Here is a 26,107-nt window from a genome sequence, read left to right as displayed (position 1 = left end):
CTGTTCATGCTCTACTGTGTTATTTTGTCAGCATATTCCATGTGCTGACCCGTTTTCGGGCTGCAACATATTATGTTGCAGACTTTTCAGACGAGGAGTAAGGTTTGTTAGGTCATTACCGTGCAGCTCAGCTATGCCGTTGGAGTTAATGGACTCACTTTATCTTCCAAGCCTTTCGCTTTTATCGCATTAGATGGCCTTAAGCCATATCTCTCCCTAATAATAATAATAATAATAATAATAATAATAATAATAATAATAATAATCTTTCCCTACTAATAAAGCGGCTATTGCTTCTGGTCGTCCGTCATTAAAATTACCCTTCAAGCTTATAATAATTACCCACCAATGCCACCGGTAAGTGGAAAAACGATTCAACTTTTCGGACAAAAAATCACCGCCTACCTCGTTACTTTATAGTGACGCGACGTACATTAGACACAGAACGAAGACCAGCAGAGTGGTCGGCCTATCCCTCCTCTACCGGCAAGACCTGGGTTCGATCCCCAGCGTCCACAATATTTAGCGTACCATGAATGTGTTCATCGGCCGACCCATGGCGGGGCTTCACTCCCCTATTTTTTTTCATTTTACTTTTTTTCTTTTCTGCGGATCATATTTAAGTCCAACAATGATTTTTTAAATCATCCATATCTTTTAAACCGTAACTCCGATTTGAACATGTTATATATGAAATTTGATTAGAAAAATATGTAGAATATGAATATGAGATTATTTTCACCTGTTAAGTATTTTTAAAAATTATTTTGGAATATATTTAAGTCAAATAAATGATTTTCTAAATTATCCGTATCTTTTAAACTGTAACTTTGATTTCAACATATTATATATGAAATTTTACTAGAAAAATATGTGGCATCTAAATAAGATGTTAATTTTACCTGTTAAATATTTTTAAAATATAGTTTTGGGAGCAAACTTATAATTTATAGCGTAAGATCCGTTTTCCTTTCATACCAGCGGTGACCCGGATTGCAAATAAACACCCCACTATAACAATATAGGAAAAAGAAAACTTCAATAACTACACATGCAAACCTCTGAAATATGTCGCAGGGGAAAACAACAGATTTCTCATCGCGAGAGTGAGAGAGAGAGAAGGAGGAGAGAGGGAGAGAGGCGTCTTAGGATTAAACATATTCAAACACGTTTTTTTTGTTTTTGTGTGAACACCGAGGCCGGCGAGGGTGAGAAGGAGGATAAGTGGCAACACAAATATGATATCTTGCAAAAATAAAGGAGATGGACCTATTGTAGTCTTGGGTGATGGTTGTCGGGTTAAGAGTGTGTGTTATGTTTTCTCTCCCGTTGCAACGCACGGGCTCTTTTGCTAGTCTATACCTACTATTAAAGTAAGGTGATATTCTTAGTTTCGTCCCGCGATTAGTTTTTTTTCTACTGTTAGTTTTGGTCACGTACGAGGTAGCGAGGTGGTACTAACGTCATGTACGAGGTGGCGAGGAGGTGGTTCGTAACTTCGTATCGCTGTTTTAAGATCGATCGCTCCATCGGTACGTACTGGGCCAGGAGCCAAGCAAGCAAGTGGGCCTTCTAATAATTTTTCTCTTGTGGGCTACGAGTATATGGGTGGTCTTTCAGAATATATATATAGAAAAATACTACTGCTTGCATGGTTGTTCGATCTCACGGCCATCTAACTATGCGATACGTTTCTGAAAAAACTAACTAACTATACCAAGCAAAAGAACAATGTAGCCAAAGCTAGCTGACGATTATGCTTGTCTAAAAATAAGTTGATGACTATGCGAGAAACAGGTTTGTTTCCTAATAAAATAGTCCCACCTCACTTTTTAACACAAAATCTGACCAATTTATATACTTGCGTGAGGTGCTTGTACAAACAACCAGCCACTTGGAGAAGCAACAAACAAACAGTAATCCGCAAGAATTAACTTGGATTGGGGGCTGCATGAGATAAATAGAGGAGGACACAAAAAGCCTAGGGTTTCCGCTGCCTCCTGCTGTGTAGCCGCCATGCCGCCTCGTCTCCTATGGATCACGGTCCTTGCCGGCAGGAGGGCTTTGTTTTTAGGTATTTTTTCGTTTTGGTAGGGTTCATGTCCTACTTAGAAAGACGAGGCGGTGGCGGCTCCCTGAAGATCCCCGCCATGATGATGCTTCTAGCATCATCGAAGGACGTGTGTAGTTCTTCGATAGATATCGTGGGATTTGGTCGGTGTTTGTCTTCCATGGATCAGCTTGGATCCGCTCTTTCTTTTTCTATGTCGGTGTGCCTATAAGTTGAATTCTTCCAATCTACGCTTTTCTTTATCAGCGGCAGTTGTTGTTTCAGTGCTTGTAGTCGACGCTAGATGGTCTACGGACCTGGATATATATTTAAATGGGATTGTGGGTTGTGTCTGAGAAACAATATTTCATGGGATTGTAACAGAGAGTAATATTTAAAGATGCCCTCGTGCCACTTTGGTGAACTTTTCGATGGAAACATATTAATTTACTTTACCGTTGCAACGCACGGGCATTTGTGCTAGTAATAATAAAGCACGGATTGAGGCTCCGGTTTCACCGTCGCGGCGTTTTTACATAAAGGCCCCTCACTCTTTTTAAAATCAACCCGCACTCCATGATGTTTCATCTCTTAAGTGAAACAAAAACGATTCTACATACACCCGTCTCTCTATCCCCACGAGAACACGAACCATCCCGGCCACCCGGCGCTAGGGTTCCCTCCACCGCCACGCCCCATCCCTCTGCTCCCAGCAACCCTCTCCACCCTCTCCACCCTCTCCCATCCCCAGTCGTCATCGTAGCCCCTCGCCGTCGTTCGATATCCAAGACGGAGCCTCGGCCGACAGCTCCTTGGAGCACGCCGCCCGCCGGTGGATGCCCTGATTCTGCGTGACCCAGCCAGAGACTCACCTCGCCACCTTGGCGCCTCCCGCAGGATCTCCGCCACCGCCTAGCGCTTCTGTGCGCAAGGATGCCGACGCCTCTCCCTGGTACCTCTATCTCCATTCCCTCGGGGCACTGCTCACTGCTCCACACCCCTTTCCTCTCCCATCCTGTCCAATGCGGCTCACGGCCTGCTACAAACGCTTGCCGGCTCCCGTGCAGGCCCTCCTGGCGGACAGCCTCCAGCCCACACAAGCTTCCCTGTTCTGGCTCTGTCGGCTACCATGGTTGAGTAGAGCGAGGAGATCGAGAGGGGAAATAGTCACTTGATTTTTGCGGATTATGTTGGGCATGGAGATTGATCTTAACTTTTTGGTTGTTCGCAGATTCAATGATGACAACACGCACACCTTTCCCTGATGCTTGGGCAAAGGCATGTATGTCCGATGTGCTGGCAAAACTTTATAGATGCAGATTACATACATTAGAAATTGCCAACTCGGTGGATGATAAATACTATGACTTGGGACTCAGAAAAAAGATCAACACGTAGGTATGGGAGTTCGGAATATCCAACAGTCCCTAGCTACTTCCTAATTGCTTTACGCACTACCTGCAATTGCAAGCTCAATGTGCTTACATTTCAATTAGCTAAATCTCTTTGTTGGCAATAGTTAATAGGTTAGGTGAAGTTTAGAACAATATGTCAATATGGTAAAGCCTTATTTTATTTAGGCTAGCAGTCTGATATATAAATTATAAGGTGTGTAAAAAATCCCAGTTAGCTGTGCATGGCTTCCTTTGATCGGATCATCGCTTGAGTAGACGATTTGCCGTACACCAAGCTACTACAGGCTGATCAGTGTTTGGCCAAGACGAAACTCTCACATATGAGATAGCTACTAGATCAATAGTTCAATTGTTTGCCTCAGGCCATAACCTTGATAACGATAATTTTTTCTTGTACTTACAGATGCAGATTACATAGATCAGGACTTGCTAACTCGGCGTATGACACATACTAAACGACATCAACACGTAGGTATGAGAGTTCAGAATATCCAACATTTGCTAACTATTGCTTCGTCCTCTACCTGCAATTACAACTTCAGTGTGCTTGATTTTCAATTAGCCAAGTGCATTTGTTGGTTTTAGTTCTTTTCTGTATACAATTAATTATCAATAGGTTTGATGATACTTCAGAACAACATGTCAATGTTAGAGGCTTATTTTATTTTATTTGGACTAGCAGTTTTTGTTCTGCCAATAGAAATAATCAATGAGGGATTTCCCTAGTTTTTTTCTCTCATGTTGTTTTGACCATGATGTACCAGATTTTCAATGTGGAAAACAATTAGAATTGCACTTTTTAGGGGATGTACTTTAGTTGGTGTGCATGCCTTGGTTCATTGTTGCCTAGACGAGCTAGAGAATTTTTGCTGCGAGAAAATGTATGGGCATTTGATGATTAGAGTTAAGAAAATATTATGATAACATGGTTTGGCTTAATACACTAGGTTGTTCGCTACCTTGAGGAGCTCGAGAAACTTATTGAAGTGCTTATAGTTTAATTATAAGTTTTGATTCTTATGTTGGAGACATGACTATGCAAGGAAGTGGTGAGAGAACTTTGAAATAGCTTTATAGTGATGTTTAGATAATTACCATTTAGATTAACAAAGAAAACAACTGGGAGCTGCTTTTAGTACATTTATTATTTGTTAGACTATGATCATCTACCGATAATTATTTTCCTCAATAGTTTTTCCTTTATTATTGTTATTTTCATGGCATTTCAATTGATGCACCCTAATCTAATATCTACAAACTTCATTTACACAACACAATTGATTGTTGCTGATGTAGGTGAGACCATTGACTATTAGAGGTGAGTCGGCAAGCTGTTTTCTTCTATGGTTTGGCATGTAACTTTGTGTTCTCTAGCTCTTTTTAGTTTTATATTTTTCTAACAAACAAGACCAACCTTAACTTAAGAAGAAAAGCATCATTATAACCATGAAAAAAAATCTGCTTAAATGTTAGGCTTTTGTTCGTCTATTAAGTCATTACCCGTCTAAACGAGACACAGAAATAATGAATTCTTACATGGTAAGTTTTTGTTTCATTTTCATTCTTTGCCTTATCCCGTGTTGGAAAAGAAGTTCAATTGTTTTTTTCCTCACAATGTACCAAAGATTCTGATGAAAGATGCTTATTTTTCTCTCAGCTTCAAGAAACAGTCACTATATACTCTGTTTTGTATATATTATGTAGTTGTAAGGAGATGTTTTATTTTCTTTATATGCTACTATTTTAACATCTTGGAAGAGTCCTGAATTTATTGGAGACAACAAAGTGGGCGTACCATGTGAGTTATTTGGCACCTTGATGCAGCAAATCAACACATGTTTGAGCTACAACGGAGGTCACTTAAATAAATGTAACGTGATTTACCCCTTTATTTCTTTATCTCGAGAGACAATGTAGATATATGCATGTGTTTACATTTGTTGTGGTTGCATGTATCCTTGACTTTTGTTAGGCTGGGGACAAGCGTATCAATTTGTATAATGCTAATGATGTTGTCACATAATAGTGTAATGTATGTGTTATTGTGATGTTATCCAGTCAAACTCTTTAGAAAACAATGGTCGCCGCCAGAAGTTGGCTGGGGTGATTGTTGAATATAGATGGGAGCTTCTTTGAGGAAAGCCAAACAAGCAGCTGGGGATGTATCTTGCGGGACTTGATGGTTACAGTTTGGGGAGCAGCAGAGTTGCTTGCTAGCATCTTTTTTCTTGCATCTACGAACTGATGATGCTTTACTTGTTGTTGTTTCCCGTGGTAGTACATTATGGCTCACTGTTGTTTATGCTCGGACAGCAGCAGAGGAATAGACTCGGCAAGGAAGGGAGCTACTCCAGTGTAGTCGGTGGAATTGACTGGCAAAGTAAATCATGAAGCTCCTGGTTGGACCAAGAGGTAATTCCCTATTTTCCCTGCACCATGCATTAGTTGATGCAGAATATTTGTTCGTCCAAATAACAACATGAATTTGGTTTTAGTAGTTTCTGAATTATAGCGTCAGAAAAATTATGTGGCTTATTTTGGTAGCATTTGTGATGGACCAATTTTGTGTTGAAGGCTGAGAATTGGGGCTGCACCTCCTACAACAGTCAATTTCGTTGGTGGCCTGCCAACAACACTGGTGAAGGAACAAGGGTGGCCCGAGACGATAACAGGGGGCTCTTGAACTGGCAAAGCCAGAAGCCACCATCGCTTCATTGTCCCCGGAGATCGTTTGGTGATGTCCGATGGATATCACGTGACGGAGTGGAGACGCACACTCCCCTGCCCCAACTTTGGTGCCGCCACCTACCTATGCGGGGCACAGTCCTGCCTGACCCAGCCTACATCTTGATTGTAAATTTCTCTCACCTTCTATCTCGTGTTCATGTGGTCGTATTGATTTTGCCTTTTGAGAAGTGTTGAAAGAAGATTATGTGCTTCAGACGACTGAATGTCCAGTAATATCATCAACCTTCAGTCAGCAGCGGCTCCGAACTCTATCACCTCAAATGGTTTAGCATAGATCATTCACATGTGAGGATGAAAGCTTGGATCAGCTTCTGTAGTCGCTATCTTTCATTTACAACCGAGTTTTCTTATGGTTATAGGATAGAAACTTTGTATTATTTTTCCATCTTCTTTCCTTCGTGAAACTAGCTGCAGCAAGTAGCAATTTAAATTGATGCGAGAAAGTATCTATCTTTAATGTCCAACTGAAGAGTTTTCAGTTGAAAACATCAACCAAGATACAACAAATCCTCATGGTCAGCAATCTTACCGTCATAAAGTTTCAGTCATCCTTTTAGATAATTAGGCCTGAGCTCGTTAACTTCCCATCTTAAGAAACTGTTGTCAAGGTAGTAGTGGATGCTGCAATTGATAATTACTTGTGCTCTGAGATGGTGGCTCCTGAAAATGATTCAGCACATCCTTGTGATTTTGAAGACAAAAAAGAAAGAGAGTTCTCTTACTTGCTGGATATACTATTACTAATTGCTTCTGCATTGAGTATCAGCTGTATAAGGTGCGCCAGTCCCTTTGACTATTTTGCATGCAATGATATGTTTGGCATGCTTGAAAAAATACAAGAAACTTACTAAGTGGTCAAGGGCACAAAGTAAAACTTACTGTAACTTAGCTACCAATGTGACATACTACTGGTCAGGTTTTACCACTCACCATTAATATGCTGATGGAGTTCTCCAATTCTGAAAACAAATTCACCATGCATTGAATGGATCATTCAATTGTGCAATGCAAATGGTGTGTCCTCTGTTAGTCAGAGGATCTGAGAATCGGGATAGATCAGGATGGGTTTCATATGTGAAATTTTGCTTAATGGATGCTCCAAGTTTCCTCTAATCAGCAGACCTATGGGATACGGGCCTCTGTTTGCCCCTGGTACTCCTGATGCAGGAGCTACACTTCCAGTTTGACTACCTGAGGGAAGGGTCTCGCTTCAATTGCTTTGGGTCATTATATGTTTTTTTGTTGAAGGGTGGTACATGGGCTTAACCGCGTCCAGAACTGAACTTTAGTAGTAGGGACAGCAAAATTATCTGAAAAATACTGTATAAATGGTCATAGAATGCCAAATAGTTAAGAAAAACTATAAAGAAATGCAAACCGAAAGGAAGGGGCAAATTGTTTTCTAATGTTAGAAGTCCGATTGAACTCTGTAGTGGTTATCTTATTTCTGTTCGCTCTATGATAACCTTCTTATATATGCAAGTTACTCTAAAGCAGCAAGATAAACAAGGTGATGTATCATGAAAATAGGGTCTATGTAGCATAATCTAATTTGTGTATCTTTTCTCCTACATTCATTTCTTTACTTTGGTCCATAAGTTTCCAGAGATCTATTTGAAACAACTAACCTGTCCTACTAGCCCGTCCTTTTTTCTAGAATGTATAAGCCGTAAAACTGTACTTATTTTTAATATATGTTGAAGCATTTGGTACCAACAGATTTTTCCGCAACTAACAATGCGCATATTTGTCATGGTTGGATTTTGTTTAATATTGAAAACCTAAGATTAGAATTGTATACCGGGGGTCATGGTTAGAAGTTGAATGATAAGGGATGAAATAATTGATTTGGGGTCATAAATCAAATCAAATGTGATGATTCTTTCTCCCGTTGCAACGCACGGGGCCTTTTGCTAGTTATTGTAATAAGTTCTCTTTTGAGACAGTCGATGTAATAAGTGTGTGATTGCCACTCTGTTATAAATCCTTCGAGTATTGTGTGTGTCAGCATTACTGATCCAGGGATGACACTGAAGCACAGAGACTTGGCCATCTGAGGTCGGGTCGCCACAGAAGAAGATCGCGATGGCATCCCTTGAGTTCCAAGATGACGTCCTCATTTGGTGGGAACAAGTGATCGAGCGTCGAGAGGCAAGAGGTGAACCACCCATCACTACTTGGGCGCAAATGAAGGATGTCGTGCACGCTTCGTGCCAACCTACTACAACCGCGACCTCTTCAAGAAACTCAAACTCATCAAGCAAGGAACCAAGAGCGTTGAAGAATACTACAAGGAAATGGAGATTGCCATGATACGAGCCAATGTCACGGAAGATGATGAGCAAACTATGGCACGTTTCTTGAATGGACTCAATCACCCTATCAAGAAGATCGCCGACTTCCAACCATACTCGAACCTCATTGAGCTAGTGCATCAACCTACCAAAGCGGAACGTCAAGTGCAAGATGACTTCAAGTATTCCAAGTTCTCATCCAAGTCCTATGGCTTCTCCAACACCCAAGCTTCAATGACTCCAACACCGTCTACCTCAACCAAGCCTTCTACAAACAACGTCGACAAGTCGAGTTACAAGAAAGCTTCGACAACCTCAAGTCATCCTCCTATAACTAGCAACTTCAAGTCGAGAGCTTCATCATCATCTACCCCAACCGATGAGACCGTCAATACAAGTTCCTTCAAATGCTTCACATGCGAAGGCCGAGGCCACAAGTCCTTTGAGTGTACCAATAAGAGCACCATGATCCTCAACGGCGATGGTACATACAACTCCATGAGTGAAGGAGAAATGGAAGCCCTTGAGCAAGTGGCAATGCACCGGCAAGTGAACGAAGATGAAGAAGAACACGTCTTTTGTGACAAAGATTCAAGTCCCGCTCTCGTTGTATCCAAGGTCTTGACTCTTCACCATCAACAACAAGAAGACCAAAGATGCCATATCTTTCATACCAAGGCCGGCATCAATGGAAGGTCCGTCAAGGTCATGATCGATGGAGGGAGTTGCCATAACTTAGCAAGTGAAGAACTTTGCTCCAAGCTCCAATTGGTCAAGACGAAGCACCCACACCCCTACAAAGTTCAATGGCTAAGCGACTCCGGCACCATCCAAGTCGAGCATGGAGTGCAAGTCTCCTTCAAATCGGAGCTTACAAAGACACTTTGGAGTGTGATGTCGTTCCAATGACCGTTTGCCACCTTCTTCTCGGACGCCCATGGCAATTTGATAGAGGTGTCATCCACAACGGACGAACGAACCACTATATCTTCAAGATGAAAGGAAAGGAGTACGTACTTTGCCCTATGTCTCCAAGCCAAGTGATCACCGACAAGCAAACCACCCATAATGGAGAGAATAGTGAGAGAGCGAACCACCAAAAAGAGAGTGAGCGCCACAAGCCCAAATCGAGTGCCTCCACGATGAGCGAAAAGAAGAACTTAGTTCTATTTGCCACCAAAAGTGAGATAAGAGAAGTGTGTGAGAACCCATCAAGTGTCCTACACTATGTTCTTTTGTGCAAGTATGAGGCACCACAAGCTAACACCTCTCACACTCTACCTTTAGTGTTGTCTTCTCTTTTGCAGGAATTCCAAGATGTTTTCCCCGACGAGCTACCTCCGGGTCTACCTCCACTACGAGGCATCGAGCACCGCATCGACCTCATCTCTGGAGTACCACTTCCAAACAAAGCTCCCTACCGCGTCAATCTCGAAGAAACCAAAGAAATACAAAGGCAAGTAAAACATCTCATAGACCATGGACATGTGTGCGAAAGTTTGAGTCCTTGTGTCGTACCGGTCATTCTTGTGCCAAAAAGAGACGGTAGCTTTCGCATGTGTTCCGATTGTAGACCCATCAATGATATCACTGTTCACTATAGGTACCCCATTCCATGCCTTGATGATATGCTTGATGAACTTAGCGGCGCCACTATTTTCTCCAAAATTGATCCTAAAAGTGGTTACTATCAAATCTGCATACAAGAGGGTGATGAATGAAAAAGGACATTCAAAACAAAGTTTGGTTTGTATGAGTGGTTAGTCATGCCTATGGGTTTATCGGAAGCACCGGGTACTTTCATGCGTCTTATGCATCATGTGTTTCGCCCTTACATTGGTGAGTTTGTTGTGGTCTACTTCGACGATATCCTTGTTTATAGCAAATCTCTCAAAGATCATGTCACCCATGTTCGAACTATTTTCCAAACTCTTCTAAAAGAGCGTCTCTATGCTAACATGGAAAAATGCCTTTTTGGCATTGATAAGCTCGTTTTCTTGGGTTTTGTTGTGTCCTCTAAGGGTGTGTGATAGCCTGGCTTATTAGGGATGATAGACTACTCATATCAATAAGGAATTCCATCTTTTCCGAGAGCCCATTCGGACAGAACTCCAAAGTTAAGCATGCTTAGCTTGGAGTAGTTTCAGGATGGGTGACCAACCGAGAAGTTGCTCCCGGGTGCGCATGAGTGAGGACAAAGTGCGCAGAAAAGACTAGTATTGATGTGTGGGGCCAGTCTAGATCCCGCCAGGAGTAACGACCACCGGTGGGTGTGTCCGGGGCGTTACAAGTTGGTATCAGAGCCGACCCTCGCGGTTACACGGATGTTTGCGGATAGGTGCGCGGTCATGTTGTGCATGACGCTTGTGACCCGTCGTGGCACATGGCATGGCACATGTGCAAGACTGGAACCACAGACGTATGTGCCAAGAGGGAACTGTGCCAAGAGGGAACGTTCCTGTGGCCCAACAAGGATGCTGGTTCCCCCGAGTGGGGTGTATGTGATAGCCTGGCTTATTAGGGATGATAGACTACTCATATCAATAAGGAATTCCTTCTTTTCCGGGAGCCCATTCGGACAGAACTCCAAAGTTAAGCATGCTTAGCTTGGAGTAGTTTCAGGATGGGTGACCGACCGGGAAGTTGCTCCCGGGTGCGCACGAGTGAGGACAAAGTGCGTAGAAAAGACTAGTATTGATGTGTGGGGCCAGTCTAGATCCCGCCAGGAGTAACGACCACCGGCGGGTGTGTCCGGGGCGTTATAGGGTGTTCACGTTGATGACTCTAAGATCAATGCTATTAAAACTTGGCCACAACCAACCAACTTGCAACAAGCGCGTAGCTTCCTTGGTTTAGCCGGTTTCTACCATAGATTTGTGAAAGATTTTAGCACTATTGCTTCACCTTTGCATGTTTTGAGTAAGAAGAATGCGCCTTTTGTTTGGGGACCATCCCAAGATACCGCATTCAATGAGGTTAAGAATTTGCTTACCCATGCTCCCGTGCTTGCATTACCCAACTTTGACAAACCTTTGAGATTCATTGCGATGCTAGTGGTAATGGCATAGGAGGTGTGTTAACACAAGAGAAGCGCCCCATAGCTTACTTTAGTGAGAAACTCTCCAGAGAGCAACTCAATTACCCCATCTATGACAAAGAGCTATATGCTTTAGTGCAAGTTTTGCGTGAATGGGAACATTATCTTCGCCCTCATGAATTTGTCATCCATACCGACCATGAAACGCTTAAATACCTTAAGGGTCAAACTAAGTTGAACAAGCGTCATGCTAAATGGAGTGAATTCATTGAGTCACTTCCTTATATCATCAAGTACATTAAAGGTAAGGAAAATGTTGTGGCAGACGCTCTTTCCCGCATATGCATGCTTGTTACTCAACTTGAATTGGATGTCATTGGCTTTGAGCACATAAAAGACTTGTATGCGCATGATCCTACTTTTGTTATTCCTTATGCCAAGTGTTTAACGCATACCTCTTGGGATCGCTATTATATCAAAGATGGTTATCTTATGAGAGCTAACAAACTATGCATCCCCGAGTCTTCTCTTCATTTGTTGCTTTTGCAAGAATCTCATGGAGGAGGACTAATGGGACATTTTGGACGCGACAACACTTTTGCTACGCTCTCCAAGAACTATTATTGGCCCAAGATGTTCCGCGACGTCAACCGCTTCACCAACTGATGCTCTACATGTCACAAAGCTAAGTCTAAAGCTCAATCCCATGGTCTTTATATGCCTCTTCCAATTCTGTATCAACCATGGGAAGATATTAGCATGGATTTTGTGCTTGGTTTGCCAAGGACTAGAAATGGAAAGGATTCCGTCTTTGTTGTTGTGGACCAATTTTCCAAAATCGCTCATTTTATTCCTTGCAACAATATAGACGATGCTTCACATGTTGCCAATCTCTTTTGTAGGGAAATACTATGCCTCCATGGAGTACCAAAGACGATAGCCTCGGACTGTCACGTCAAGTTCCTAAGCTACTTTTGGAAAACCTTATGCGCCAAGCTCGGAATCAAGCTACTCTTCTCCACGGCTTACCATCCACAAACCGACGGCCAAACGGAGGTGACCAACCGGACACTCTCCACTCTACTTCGCGTGCTAATCAAGAAGAACATCAAGGAGAGGGAGGAGTGTCTACCTATCGCCGAGTTTGCCTACAACCGCGCAAGACACTCAACTATCAGCAGGTCCCCCTTCGAGGTTGTCTACGGATTCAACCCATTGTCCCCATTGGACATTCTCCCTCTACCACTACAAGAGCGCATCAATATAGACGCAAGTGCACGGGTGAACCATCTTAAGAAGGTGCATGAAGATACAAGGCACACCATCGAGCGCCAAGTACAATGACTTGCCACCAAGCTCAACATCAACAAGTACCCCATGGTATTCAACATTGGAGATCTTGTGTCGCTACACCTTCGCAAGGACCGCTTCCCCAAGGAACGCAAGTCCAAACTTCTACCACGAGCAGATGGACCCTTCAAGGTGCTTGCATGCTACAACAACAATGCTTACAAGATCGACCTCCCGCACGACAAGTACAACATGAGCGACGTCTTCAACGTCAAGGATCTCTCGCCCTACCATGGTGATGAAGATTTCGATCCGAGGATAGATCTTTCTCAAGGGAGGGGAGATGATGCGGAGCATCCCAAGGTCATCCACATGGACCTACCGACGTCTCCCATGACACCACTTGGACCAATGACAAGAGCACGAGCCAAGGCTATCGAAGAGAAGGTGAACTCGCTCCTCTCCGAACTACCACTTTCTATGTACGAGACATGGCTACTACCTCAAGCGGAAACCCTATGTGTGATCAGGTACTTGGAGGAAAGCCACGGATCAGCTACACCCAACGAACAAGACAGTGAGGACACCAAGCTCAATGGACACGAAGAAGCATTGCTTAAAACTCCCCGTCACCGGACGACCGGCGAACCTCGGGTGTCCGACGAACTCTAGGCACCGGACGACCGACCCCCCTCGGACGACCGGCGCTACCACACACAAGCGAAAGCGCCGGATTTCCGAAGACCACGGGACGACCGACACCCCGGACATCTGACCCCGACTGGACATCCGACCAAAGCACATCTGAGCCGAATCTATGGACGCCCGACGAGGACCGGATGTCCCGACCCTCACGAGCCTCCGGGCGACCGGTAACTACCGGATGTCTGGAGCCTGTGTGCTGATTTCATGTTGGGCCAAATCCCATGTACCCCTTCGACCTCTAAGACTATATATAGACCTCCTCCTCCTGTTTTCTAGGGTCAGCGTTGTGATACCTCATTTGTGAGATAGAGCCTCGCTCATCCATACGAATCTACTCCTTGAGAGAGACCGCGGCCCCTCTACGGAGAAGATCCCCTTGGATTCAAGACCCCCCTTTTGGGTGGCCCCATCAAGACCTCCTTTGGAGAAGACTGGTTACCTTATGTATCGTCCCGTGCTGACTTTGGATCATGTGATCTCTTTTGTGTTCGAGGATCTGTATATGTGTGATCATTCTTGTTGGTTTGAGTGATTCTCCCGTGCTTTCCCTCGTGCTTTCCCTCAGGTTTCCCCTCGTGTTCTTCGTGTTCATCGCGGGATCCACCCCTTTCATGGAAGATTGGCCATCTAGGGTTCCACCCTACATCACTGGCCCAATAATAAGGTGACGCAGCACCTAGAATAGCCTCTGGACAAAAATTATGAAGTGGCATCTTGTATATTTCGTCCAAGGCTTCGTGGACTCATTATGGTGGCTTCAAAGTCCTGAAATCATCACTTGAAACTCCGTTCTTGTTTCCCTTGCGCATGCGATCAACTCCATGCTTGTTCTTGCTCCAATGTCCATCCTTCTCCAAGCTAGGCCCTTCATTTGTAAGCAAAACAAATGCATCCAATTTAGGTAGCATCATATTCTCATGAACATTAGAATCATTACGAAGAAACTAAAGTACCTGATAGTTTAATTGGCATGCGCGAGCCCTAGTAATTGGTCCAATATGTATAGCAGCAGGGGCTGTGGGTGTAACCATGGTATTGATGTCCTCATCATCCTCCCCTTCTTGAAATGAAGTCGTCCTCGATGGAAGCTCATCTTCCTCACGCAAATAAGGCTTCAAATATGCAATGTTAAAAGTGGGACTAACCCCAAAATCTGCAGGCAACTCAAGTTTATATGCATTCTCATTTATTTTCTCTAACACCTTAAAAGGACCATCAATACATGGCATTAGCTTTGATTTGCACAAATCAGGAAATCTATCCTTACGCAAATGTAACCAAACAAGATCTCCAGGTGCAAACACAACATGTTTTCTACCCTTATCTCCAGCAAGTTTATATTTAGCATTCATACGCTCAATGTTTTCCTTAGTTAACTCATGCATTTTTAAAATCAATTCAGCATGTTGTTTAGCATCAAAATTAACCTTCTCCGAAGATGGAAGAGGTAACAAATCAATAGGTGCACGAGGTAGGAAACCATACACAATTTAAAAAGGGCACATCTTAGTAGTAGAATGCAACTAACGATTATAAGAAAATTCAATATGAGGCAAGCATTCTTCCCGCATTTTCTTATTATTCTTCAAAACAAACCTAAGCATAGTAGACAATGTTCTATTCACTACTTCAGTTTGACTATCAATTTGGGGGTGACAAGTAGTACTAAAAAGCAGTTTAGTCCCCAACTTAGCCCATAAACATCTCCAAAAGTGGCTAAGAAATTTATTATCACGATCTGAAACAATAGTATTTGGCACACCATGCAAGCGAATAATTTGACGAAAGAACAAATCAGCAACATTAACAACATCATCGCTTTTATAACATGGTATAAAGTGTGCCATTTTCGAAAATCTATCCACGACAACAAATATGCTATCCCTCCCCTTCTTTGTTCGAGGTAAACCTAAAACAAAGTCCATAGATATATCCTCCCAAGGAACACTAGATACAGGCAAAGGCATATATAAACCAAGAGGATTGAGTCGTGACTTAGCTTTTTGACATGTAGTGCAACGAGCAACAAAACGCTCAACATCCCGTCTCATCTTTGGCCAAAAGAAATGTGTAGCAAGTATATCCTCCGTCTTCTTGACCCAAAGTGTCCCATTAATCCTCCTCCATGTGCCTCCTGCAACAACAAAAGATGAACGGAGCTAGCTGGAATGCATAGCTTGTTACCACGAAACACAAATCCATCATTAAGAATGAACTTGTTCCAAGTTCTCCCTTCCTTACAATTCTGCAATACATCTTTAAATTCAGCATCATGCACATATTGATCTTTGATGGTCTCCAAATCAATTTTTTTAAAGTCAAGTTGTGAAAGCACTGTATAACGATGAGACAATGCATCAGCAATAATATTTTCTTTACCCTTCTTGTGTTTAATGACATAAGGGAAAGTCTCAATGAATTCAGCCCATTTAGCATGTCTACAGTTCAGTTTTGCTTGACTTTTAATATGTTTCAAAGATTCAAGATCAGAATGTATAACAAATTCTTTGGGCCATAAATAATGTTGCCATGTTTCTAAGGTCCGAACAAGAGCATATGATTCTTTATCATAAGTAGAATAGTTCCGACTAGGCCCACTCAATTTTTTAGAAAAGTATGCAACAGGTTTACCATCTTGTAATAACACACCTCCTAATCCAATTCCACTAGCATCACATTCAAGCTCAAAAGTCTTATTAAATCAGGAAGTTGGAGTAAAGGAGCATGTGTCAACTTATCTTTCAATACCGTGAAGGCTTCTTCCTGTGCGGTACCCCAAACATAAGGCACATCCTTCTTTGTAAGCTCATTGAGAGGTGTAGCAATGGTGCTAAAATCTCTCACAAAACGCCTATAGAAACTAGTGAGTCCAAGAAAACTCCTCACTTCTATGACCGTTTTGGGCTGCGGCCAACTCTCAATAGCTTCTATCTTGGCTTTATCAACTTCAATTCCCTCTGGAGTAACAACATAGCCAAGAAAAGATACTCGGTCGGTGCAAAAGGTGCACTTCCCAAGGTTACCAAACAAACGTGCATCACGTAGAGCAATAAAAACAACACGTAAATGTTCCAAATGTTCTTCCAAAGATTTGCTATAAATCAGTATATCATCAAAGTAGATTACCACAAATCATCCAATGAAAGCACGTAAAACTTCGTTCATTAATCTCATGAAAGTACTAGGTGCATTAGTTAACCCAAAAGGCATGACTAACCACTCATATAAACCAAGCTTAGTTTTAAATGTCATTTTCCATTCATCTCCCAATTTCATACGAATTTGATGGTATCCACTACGCAAATCAACTTTGGAGAATATTGTAGAGCCACTCAATTCATCAAGCATATCATCTAGCCTAGGAATATGATGACGATAACAGATAGTAATATTACTAATGCCTCTACAATCAACACACATTTGCGATGTACCATCCTTTTTCGGCACTAGAATAATAGAAACAACACATGGACTAAGTGATTCACGTATATAACCTTTGTCGAGGAGCTCCTGGACTTGACGCATAATCTCCTTCGTCTCCTCTGGATTGGTATGGTATGGTGCACGGTTGGATAGCGAAGTACCGGGAATTAAATCAATCTGATGCTCAATCCCTCGAATAGGTGGTAATCCCGGTGGCACATCTTGTGGAAAGACGTCAGCGAACTCCTGCAAAATGTTAGTAACAGTGAGAGGCAAAGAGGAAGGCACGTCCTCGAATGAAAATAATGCCTTTTTGCACACAAAAGCATAGCAAGCAGATTTGCTGAAATCTAGATCATCAATATCAGATTTGGTGGCAAGTAAACATGCACTTTTCAATTTAATTTCAGAAGCAACACTAGGTGGTTTATTATTAGGCTTCATTTGTTGCTCAAATTCTTTTGCCACAATCTGATTTTCACTCTTATTTTTCTTCTGTTTTGCTTTATTAGCTCTATTAATATCATCTTTCAAAATGGAATCAGGAGACATAGGAAGCAAAGTAATATGTTTATCCTTATGAACAAGAGTATACTAATTGTTTCTACCATGGTGTACAGATTTTTTATCAAATTGCCATGGTCTATCAAGTAATAACGAACATGCTTGCATGGGTACCACATCACAATCAACATAATCAACATATGCAGAGATACTAAAATGCACACGAACAGTACGTGTTACCTTAACCTTGTCGCTGTTGTTGAACCATTGGATGTAGTAAGGATGTGGATGTGGTCTTGTGGTGAGAGATAGCTTCTCCACCATCTCCATGCTAGCCAAGTTGTTGTAGCTCCCTCCATCTATGATGACGCGAACATAACGTTCGTTCACAACTCCCTTTGTATGGAACAAATTATGCCTCTGATTTTTGCTCAAGTTGTGTGACCTACACACTCAAAACACGTTGAGCAACTAAACATTCATACCTGTCAGCGTCTTCAGGAGCCATGTATTGCGTCTCATGATCAGAATCATCTCCACCGTGTGTCTTCACGTGTAATAAGAGCCAAAGTCTCCTCATCATAGTCACTAGCGGACTCATACCCACCATCCTCAGTAGCAATCATCACACGCTCAGATTTGCAGTCTCTTGCATAATGACCTCTTCCCTTACAACAACGACAAATAATATCACTTGTGTGCCCTGTTGATGCCATGGAAGAAGAAGAACTCTGTGCAGGCCCGGCAGGTGTGCTCTTGGCAGATAGTGGTGTTTGTGCCTGCTTTCTTGTATCACAGCTGGAGGTGGCACCTGATGGAGGTGCTAGTGGAGTGGAAGTAGAGGATGCACGTGGTATCCATGATGAAGGTCGATCTGCAGAATAGTTAGTTCGTGCTAATGCATGCCGATCCTGCACTTCACGTTCAACTTTACAAGCAAGATGGAATAAACGAGTGATATTATTATACTCCTTATACTCTAGAATGGTCTGAATCTCTCTATTTAATCCACCCATAAAACATGCAAGCATAGCTTCATTATCCTCAACAATACCACATCTAATCATGCCAGTTTGTAATTCTTGATAATATTCCTCTACAGAATGTTTTCCTTGTCTTAAACGCTGTAATTTTTGAAGTAATTCACGTTGATAATATGGTGGAACCCAACGAGTACGCATAGCAGTTTTCAAAGCAGCCCAGGTAGTTGGAATATTATTCGGATATAATCTACGATGTTCAGACCACCACACACAAGTAAAACTAGTGAAATCACAAAGTGCAGCAGCAACACGTCTCTCCTCGGGATATTCTAAACATGTAAAACGTTGTTCGGTTTCTAACTCCCAAGTAAGATATATATCAGGAATGTATCTACCCTCAAATGGTGGAATATTCAATTTCAGTTTAGGGAGATGGTCATGATCTTGTACCTGAGGGGGAACCCTACCATTGCCATTATTTGCATGTGGACGACCTGGTGGTTGTGGTGTTGATGGTTGCACGTAGTTCTGATTTTGATCAACCTCATCCTCGTAATCTCCCGCATAATCATCCTCCTCTGCATCAGCAACAAGAGCCACAGAAGTATCAACAGTAACACCAACAGTTTGGCCAGGCTCAAGAGGGACACGGCTCGCTCGGCGGAGGGCTATTTCGCGACATGGAGGTAGTCGTCGTCGTCATCGTCGTCGTCGTTGTTGTTGTTGTTGCTGCTGCTGCAGAGGTGCGGCAGGTGCAGCCGGTGGTGGTTGTGGAAGACGCGCAAGCAGTTCATTAAATTTGTTATCGAGCTTTGTTTTGAATGTCTTCTCAAAGCCAGTTATCTTATCCATGGCCTCTTCAAAATTGTTCAGCACATCTTGCACCTGTTCAGTCATCATTTGCTAAAATTTATCATGCAACTCCTTATTCGTCATGTTCTCCCAGTCAGTCTCATCGGCTTGTGATCCTGCCATGGTTAGTAGTAATAGAAACACACAAGAATATGATCCTATAGACTACTAGAAAATGGTGGTGGTGGGGCGTCACAAATCCGTCAAGCAAATCTCAAATCCTTACCAGTTCTTACCCAACAGCAGGCGGTGATCAGCAACCGTCGTAGTTAAAACTTTCAAAACTTGGATAGAGCGATTACCAGGGAGAGTCAAACGGACGAAGTAGATGTATGTGTAGCTGGAAGGCTTATAATATGGTAGCAAAAAGGGTCAGCAATAATCAATTCAGAGATGCAAAGTTGAATAAACGCTCAACGACAGTACAATGCTGGTCCTAGGGGAGACCATGCTAGAGACGCGAGCCTAGAACACTAACAAAAACATGGCTTGCACGTAAACAAGGGAGGAGCACACTATGAATTTTTTTTCTGTTTTTTTGCCCCGCAACAATTTTTTTCCGAAAAAGTCTACAAATGGTCTAAAAACTGCCTAGCCAGAATTTTCTAGACTTAGTTTTTTTAAACTGGAACTATTTTTCTACTGCGGGTATCACGAAAGTTCGGGAGTCCTACTCTGTCACGACTCAGAATATGGCGTGATTTGGAAATCCAAAATAGAGTAACAAAATACTGGACTCGGACTGGTGGCGGAGATTAATCTGGTGGAACTCGGACTGGTGGCGGCGATGAATCTGGTGGAACTCGGATTGGTGGCGGATATATGTTGTAGGTGGACTCAGATTGGCGTGATGGCGGCGGATAGGTGGTGGCGTATATGGACTCAGATTAGCGGTGAATATGTGGTGGTGGTATATGGCAGCGGCGATGAAGTTGGTGCGGTGGTGGTATACATCAGCAGCGATGATGATGATGCAGTGGTGATATATGGTAGCGGCGACGTGAAAACCTATGAACAGAACTCGAAACTCTAAAGGACTAGATGCTAAGACAGCAACTTGACATGAGGATGCAACAACAAATTCAACAAAGCAAATACAGAAAAGATTATGCAAAGGCTCAGATTGGTTCGGATAGGATGAACTAACCCTAATTTTTTTGGCTTTTTAGTGGACTATAGGTATGAAGAACATACTCAATCTAAACTACGAAAAAACTGTAAAATCTCACCGAGCAACCTGGAAATCTGATACCACTTGATAGAGGCAAAGGTTTCCCGATGTTTCGATGAGATGGTGGCTATCATTTTCTGTGGGAGTCGACCTTAACGATCCGACTACGAATGTGCAAGATGTCACGCCTTAGCAATCGCTAAACCAATTTCCGGGGGGTTAATGACCACGCCGGAGCACGATCAACCTGACCACGAGGGTTTGTTTCCTGCGAGCAAACGAAGAACAAGCAAGAAACTAAGATTGCAATCTGGATATTGCGAATATAAGAGGAAAGCTTTATTAATGAAGGTGGGGTTCTGTGACGCCTTTGTCTGGTCGTTGAACACAAATGAAGTACGCGAAGTTGCAGCTATGTCGAACTTTTAATCTAAACAAAACCCAAAGTCTAGACGACGCCCTAAGGGTTGTATATATGGAGGAAGAGGGGGGATTTTGTGGCCCCTGGAGGAGGGGTCCGAAACCAACCCTAACTCTCGTTTCCCCACACATACGGACTCTTAAAAACAACCTATACTTAAGTATTTCGAAAATACATGGGCCTGGCCCAATAATAAGGTGATGTAGCACCTAGAATAGCCTCTGGACAAAAATTATGAAGTGACATCTTGTATATTTCGTCCAAGGCTTCATGCACTCATTATGGTGGCTTCAAAGTCCTGAAATCATCACTTGAAACTCCGTTCTTGTTTCCCTTGCGCATGCCATCAACTCCATGCTTGTTCTTGCTCCAATGTTCATCCTTCTCCAAGCTAGGCCCTTCATTTGTAAGCAAAACAAATGTATCCAATTTAGGCAACATCATATGCTCATGAATATTAGAATCATTACCAAGAAATGAAAGTACCTGATAATTTAATTGGCGTGCGCGAGCTCTAGTAATTGGTCCAATATTTAGCAGGGGTTGTGGGTGTAACAATGGTATTGATGTCCTCATCACCCTCTCTCCCGAATGATTTGAGTTTAAAGTCCACTGAAAGAAAAATCCCAAAGCTGAAAAAATAGATAGTGGTTTAGCATTACTAGAATCTAAGTCCAGTACGCTCCGCCTATTACTCTTGAGAGCTGCGAACTCTCCAGACGGTTAGGTGTCAAGTCTTTCACTGACCAAGAGTAATTGTGGTTCACAAAGATAAAGTATGTAAAGGTTCGGAGATCACCTCAAACATCTACCATGAGTGATCGACACTAGTTGACGAATCAGTTGTCAAGGAGAATAGGGCGAAGAGAGTTTATCTTCTATGTTCAATCACAAGTTCCTCCAACCAGATGTAGTCGTTTTGTAGAAGGGAGAACTGGTCTACCAAATCCTCTATCACCATCGAGCATCACCTGTTACGTTTGTACCCAATTTACAATCAGTCACATGTTGTATGTTAAATTCAGTCAAGTGTTTGTTCTCGATGTGTGCTCTAGTTCTCATTCATACTATGTTCACTATTTACTTTCATTCCGCTATTGGGTTCCTACAGATTTGAAGTTTTTAAAAGAAAAATTAAATTTCCCATTTCACCCCCTCTCTGGTAGACATACTTCGTTTCTACAAGTTTAATGTATATTTTTGATAAAGGGCGCTTTATTACTTAAAAGTTTTAATTATTGCACCCAGCCTCTGCATAACTAAAATGCATATAGCCAAATCAAGTCCAACCTCAAAAAATAAAAGGCAAAATACAAGTAATCATGAAGACTGTATGATGCCTAACCCTTGGGAAGGCCAATCCTAGGATCATGTTGCTATCCATGTTAGGAAAAATACCTTCTCGTGTAGAAACCTCCGTAAACAGGTCACGATTCACCACACATTGTAAAGACGACCATAAACGAAGCGTACCTGTACATCTGTAAATAACCTGCATAGGAGAAGTACTTTTATCGTTAAAAATCTTATAATTTCTACATAGGCAAAAGGACCAAATAATGGCAAGTGCTCCCACCCTGAGAAGAATTCTAAACCTATGATCAATCCCACGTATGCCAAATATATTAGCAACACCACATGAAGGATACAGGTCAGAAGCTACTTGGATGACTGGCCATATAGAACGAGCAAATTTGCATTGGCAAAACAAGAGTTTTATTATTTCATCTTGATGACAAAAAACACATTCTGTACTTCCATGCTAATTCCTCTTAATAAAGTTATCCTTGGTAAGAATGACTCCTCGATGAAGGTATCATAGAAAGTTTTATTCTTAAGCGGTATCTTCATCTTATTATTATCAACTGGTATCTCTAACTTGATCATAGCTCTATACATAGAGTCCACCGTGAATTTACCACTCAAGTGTAGGTTCCAATGAAATTCATCGTTTCCTTGTGACAGTTGTATATGGATTCAGGGAAGCTACTGAGGGAGTTGGCTGGCTTGCTATAACTCTCGTACTCGATTCCCCTCTCGATCCCACCAATCAGACCTATTAGACAAGCTCGACATCCATGTATGTCCCCTCCTCCAATGTCACAGAGAGAGAGAGAGAGAGAGAGAGAGAGAGAGAGAGAGAGAGAGAGAGAGAGAAAGATTTGAAAGTGAAAGTGGGCATGTGTGTGGAAGGAGGATTGCCAACGAGATGTGCAATCAAAAAAGTGTCTGAGTTTAAGTTTGGAGATGGTGAATGGATGACGAAGAAAATTGCTTTATAACGGTGTAAGAAAAGAGTCAACTTTGATACGTCCACTTATTGTGCACGAGAAACCTAAAAGTATAACTTAGACACGATTGAGACCGAGCCACTAGAATATGTCGCATGTGCAGTTACCTAGTTAAAAAGGTACTCCTATTAGTGGTTTTCGGGAAGGGCTAGGTGCCCAAACCAACTACTTTTTGATGATTAATGCACTTGGAGAAGGGCTAGAGATGCGCTTATACAAATTAAATTGACATGTGATCAAAAGGGTTGATATATCATTCGATGGTCGAAAAAACTGAGACACATGTCGACTAGGCAAAAATACCACCAATCCCAACTCCAATGCGTGACGCCAAATAGACGTCCATTTGTCCGATTTTCATCTGTTTGGGGGTGGCAATGGGGTCGTGTCCGCCCAGATTTCGGGATGTGGCGGCCGTGCGCCCAATGTGCGGCTGCATTTCAACCGCATCTCATTAGTTCAACCAGCATACTAAAATGAAGCATATTAAATGGTTCAAATGAAACATAGCAAATTGTTATACGCCAGAAATAGTCTTACAACCCAATCAAAAGAAAACAATATCAAATAGTCTTACAACCCAATTGAAATTTGTTTGCATGAAAAAATTTAAACTTATAGGTCCACTGGTTGCCAATGTGAGTCTACATGTGCTCAGCCAACTCATCCTGAAGCTGGACATGAGTACGCCAATCCCGCAATTCACGATGAAAATGGACAAACTGTTCGAAGGTTGCAGGAGGTGGCTGCTCAGGCTCAACATCTTCACCTTGGAAATCAAACCCTTGGCCGTAGATGCTTTCATCACGCTCTTCCTCCACAATCATGTTGTGCATGATCACACATGCAGTCATCACCTCCCAAAGCCTCTGCATGCTCCATGTCAATGTAGGGTTTTGAATGATACCCCATCGAGACTGAAGCACACCAAAAGCACGCTCCACATCCTTCCTAGCACTCTCTTGCATTTGGGCAAACCTCTGTCTCTTCTCTCCTTGCGGATTGAGTATGGTCTTCACAAGAGTGGACCACTATGGATAGATACCATCAACAGGTAATATCCCTTGTTGTACTAGTGTCCATTGCCCTCAAATTTGACCTCCGGACGGTGACCTTCTGCAAGCCTTGCAAACACTAGAGAATGATGTAGAACACTGATATCATTGTGAGAACCAACCATGCCGAAGAAAGAATGCCATATCCACAGATCTTGTGAAGTCACCGCTTCAAGTATGACAGTAGCACCTTTCGCATGCCCCTTGTACTGCCCCTGCCAAGCAAATGGACAGTTCTTCCACTTCCAGTGCATATAATCATTACTAACAAGCATGCCCGAAAAGCCCCTCTCGGCATTGATCGCCAACAACCTCTCTGTATCAGTGTCAGTTGGCTCTCTGAGGGACTCAGGGCCGAACACCGCCACCACGGCCTTTCAGAAACTATACATTGAGGGGAGACATGTGGACTCACTCATACGGACATACTCATCCACAAGATCACCAGGAATTCCATATGCAAGCATGTGGATAGCCGCAGTGCATTTCTGATAAGAAGAGAAGCCAGGCTTACCAAGGGCATCCTCTTTGCACTCAAAGTATGGATCATATGCTGCCACTCCCTCCCGAATACGATTGAATACATGTCTCACCATATGGAGCAACGACGAAATTCGTGTGGTTTGAAGAGTGTGTTATTCTCAAAGTAATCGACGTAGACAAGGGTGTGGCCTCTCTCCCTATTGCGGTTCAAGGTCGGAGCATGGCCGGGGATTGATCCCCTGTATTGAGGCCGCTTCCTAGTAATGTGGTCGTGGACAACCAATGCAGCCGCCACAAACTCTTCATCATTCGAGGACGAATCATCCGATGAACAATGAAGTTGTGAAAGAATAACTAAACCCCGCTATCCATGATACCTTGTGAGTAACGGGTCGAATACCATGCGGTCGTGGTGGAGAGGCGGTCGGAAAGAGCAAGTCGATGAAGCGAAGCAAGGTTGGTGTTGATGGGGTGGGCGCGCTGCGGCAATGCAATGCCTACCGGAAGTTGTTGGGGTCGACGACTGGTGACGGTACCCGTAGCTTCTCTCCCATCGGCAACAAGGAACCACGAATGCCGGGAAAAACTACCGAAACGCGGGCGTGGGGCGGCTATGACATGGCGTGGTTGCGGGGTGGACGGCCTTGTTGGAAGGCAGCACGGCTGGGAACGGGGGTGGCAGTGGTGATGGTGGAGGGCGAAGGGAAGAGGGAAGAGAAGGGGAAGAGAAAAGTGGTTGTGTCCCTGACGGATGGGCCATGGAGGACTGGGCGCGCCGCGCCCGTCCGCACGTATCCGTTCGGCCACAAACGCGGTCCAACTTTAGGCCGGAATGGGTTGAAAGCGGACAAAAACAGACAACGGGCGTATTATTTAACAAATCTGACCCTTTGCTGAAACTAATACCACATCTGGCCCCTTGGCTAACCTATGTGCAAATCTGACCCCTGAGATCGACGTCAAAGAGGATGGAGCCGAACCTGTGCAGGTCGGCGTCAGTAGAATCATGCGCCGAAGCAAGGTCGGCGCCGAGCTCCTTGGAGCCGACCCCTCAGAGCATCTGACTGCAGCAATGTCTTGGCGCCGTCCTGCACAAGTTCGGTGTTATCCTTCTTGGCGCCGACCTCAGGGGCCAGATTTGCAAATAGTTTGGTCAAAGGGTCAGACATGACATTAGTTTTAACAAGGGCCAGATTTATCAAATAATACTCCCTCCGTCCGGGTGTATAAGTCATTCGCGTAGTTCTAGGTCATCGATTTGAGGAATTAAATATGTGTTATATGTCATGAAAAGTATACCACTAGATTTCCACACGGATGTAGTTTCTAAATATATATTTTTTATCACATATAATACATATTTAGATAGTTAAATTATCGACCTA

General features: G+C 43.0%; 1 long non-coding RNA gene across 5 annotated transcripts; it reads left to right on the top strand.

Annotated features, from left to right (window-relative positions):
* The first annotated feature begins 2,660 nt into the window (after positions 1 to 2,660).
* On the top strand, positions 2,661 to 6,643 carry LOC119285826. 5 transcript variants are annotated; one of them, XR_005139895.1, is made up of 6 exons: positions 2,661 to 3,002; positions 3,282 to 3,448; positions 3,869 to 3,937; positions 4,762 to 5,335; positions 5,782 to 5,877; positions 6,040 to 6,643. It is a non-coding gene; the product is annotated as an uncharacterized LOC119285826 (long non-coding RNA). The 5 variants fall into 5 exon arrangements; XR_005139896.1 differs by having other exon boundaries at positions 5,779 to 5,877; XR_005139894.1 differs by adding an exon at positions 3,118 to 3,182 and having other exon boundaries at positions 4,762 to 5,877.
* The last annotated feature ends 19,464 nt before the right edge of the window (positions 6,644 to 26,107 follow it).

This window comes from Triticum dicoccoides, chromosome 4A (genome assembly GCF_002162155.2).
Source record: "Triticum dicoccoides isolate Atlit2015 ecotype Zavitan chromosome 4A, WEW_v2.0, whole genome shotgun sequence".
NCBI classification, from domain to species: domain Eukaryota; kingdom Viridiplantae; phylum Streptophyta; class Magnoliopsida; order Poales; family Poaceae; genus Triticum; species Triticum dicoccoides.
Note: the sequence above shows the minus strand (reverse complement) of the source record. Positions and strands in the feature narration are given on the sequence as shown.